The following is a 2,374-nucleotide window of genomic DNA, read 5'->3' as shown; positions in this document are numbered from 1 at the left end:
CGTATCTATTAGATATGGGATTGGTTAATTTTTAAAATAATTGATTTCTCATAGATATATATATATATACATTTAACAAATATTGAATATGTTTTTTGTAATATGGAATAAACTAACCATTAGGTTATGTTTTTAAAATCTTTTTCTGTAAAAAACATGAGAATGCGTATGAATACGTTCGGGTATAAGGTTTGAAAAATATTATTAGTAAAAATGTCATATTTTTATTTGCACACGTGAGTTGTGCGGAAGTTTTTTTCATCTTTTAAGCCTTTTCATTTTAGGGTATAGGGCTTGAGAAAAGATGAAGATGGTTTCATGTTATAGGGCATTGATGATGTTTTAAAAAATAAGGATTATTCAGGTATGCATACGGTTTGGGCCTTTATAGTATGCATTCGGCTTGGGCCTTAAGTCATTGACGATTTTTTTAAAAAAAATTAAAGGGAATGGCATTTGGTGGTAAATAACTTGAAAAGCCAGGGGCAGAATCCTATTAGGGATTCTGCTTTAATAGTATTGATATTATTTTTTTTTTCTTGTCTCCATTAAATTATTTTTTGTATAATTTGCAAAATTCTTAAAATCAGATTTTATTTCATTTCCCTTACATTATTTAAGAATAAAATACTAACAACTAACTCATTAGACACTAACCAACCCCATAAACCCCAGCTTTTGAATATAAAAGTGCTAATAACGCTAATGGTCGATAAAATCATAACGAAGATAAGATATGAAAATATCAATACATATGAATTTGCCTGTTATTCTTATATTAACCTAATTAAACTGTGTGACTTCCAATGTTTCATTCATCGCCATTATAGTTAAGCCAGAAAAAACAAATGTAAAAAAAAAGGACAAAATCTCGTACACAAAAAACTACACAATTCATCAACAACGTACCCGACTATGCGCTTGCACGGGAGCTATGCCCCTAGTTTAAATAGTTATAGAGTTCAAGTATGAATTTACACTTACTTTTTGGGTCTAAAAAACAAGACCGAAATTGTACAGGTCAAAATTCGCTATTTTCCCTAACTTGAGCACCGCAAAGTAGAAAAGGGGGAAAACAATAGAAATAGCAACAAAGCTTCAAGCGGCCGATCCTTAGAATCTCAAACATAAAGGCACGCAATAATAATGATTGATAATCGTTACACGACTCACCAATCATCCGGAGTGATGATCTTAGACCACCTCCAATCATCTGGAGTGATGATCTTAGACCACCTCCAACGGAGGCTTTTAGAGGTGGTTCTTAAAAAATGAAAAAAGGGAAAAATCAAGAAAACGGGTGTCTAACTAAACGGTTTTGGAACCGCTAAGCACCCCACACGTGCCCTTTTTGTATTGGTCGTCTCTCTCTTCGTGGTTTTATTTTTCTGTCTCAGATCCACAGTTCCGAATGATCTCGAATCTTCTCGCCATGAACAACACCGTGCTGAAGTAAGTGTGATTGATTGCTTGAGATTTTTGTAATGACCCAATCCCACCATCTCCACTTCTTTCCCCAACCCCACCACTTTCACCTTCTTTTCCACCAACTCCACTTTTCCCACCATCTCCATCTTCTATAAAAATTAAGAAAGAGAGAGAGAGAGAGAAAGAGAGAGAAGAAGAAGATGAAGGGAGAAAGCTCACCTGAGCTCGTCGCCGGAGCCACCACACGCCAGGACGTCGTCAAGCTCGTCACCACCATCATCCGCAACCAAAGGTAATCGAAAACCGCCATGTTTTTGAGTTAAGTTTCGGCCGTTTTAGTAAATCGACAATAACTTTCTAACCGTGATGAATCTTGTGAATCCAAGACCATCATCGTGTTCCTCTAGACGAGACGAAGCCGTAGCCGCCAACCACGCCTCAATCGGAGCCCGGAAGAAGCCGCACGCGCCCCCGCAAGTTTCGTCGACTTCGCGCGTGTCGTTCACGCGCCGCCGCCGGAACCACGCCTCAATCGGAGCCCGTACGAAGCCGCACGCGCCCCCACAAGTTTCGTCGACTTCGCGCGTGTCGTTCACGCGCCGCCGCCGGAAATCGTCACCGCCGTCTTCGCCGCTGGTAAGCTCCGCCGTCGCCACCGGTGACCGACACCGGTGACTCGCCGGCGTCTCGGTCAACTCGGCCGAGTCAACCCGGTGAGTCAACTCGGTTGACTCGGTAAACCGGTGGATTGACTGGTTTGACCGGTTTAAATTGATTTCGGTTCGGTTAGGGTAAACCGGTCGGTTTAGTCAAATCGATTTCTGGTCAAAGCTTGACCGGGTTGACTTTGACCAGAGGGTTGACTTTTCCGCAAACCTTGACCAGTTCCGTTTTCGACCGTTCGAAAGGCGTTCTGACTCAGAATTTCGATCTGATTTCAGATATG

At 41.0% G+C, this 2,374-nt stretch overlaps 1 long non-coding RNA gene across 1 annotated transcript in view; it reads left to right on the top strand.

The window, feature by feature from the left end:
• The first annotated feature begins 1,314 nt into the window (after positions 1–1,314).
• The window catches only part of LOC106308290, a 6,407-nt gene continuing 5,347 nt past the window's right edge, over positions 1,315–2,374 (top strand). Inside the window, exon 1 of the long non-coding RNA XR_001263550.1 lies at positions 1,315–1,452. This is a non-coding gene — a long non-coding RNA (uncharacterized LOC106308290). The remainder of the gene's footprint in view (positions 1,453–2,374) is intronic.

Source organism: Brassica oleracea, chromosome C8 (genome assembly GCF_000695525.1).
Source record: "Brassica oleracea var. oleracea cultivar TO1000 chromosome C8, BOL, whole genome shotgun sequence".
Classification (NCBI taxonomy): domain Eukaryota; kingdom Viridiplantae; phylum Streptophyta; class Magnoliopsida; order Brassicales; family Brassicaceae; genus Brassica; species Brassica oleracea.
This window is presented reverse-complemented; position numbering and strand designations above follow the sequence as displayed.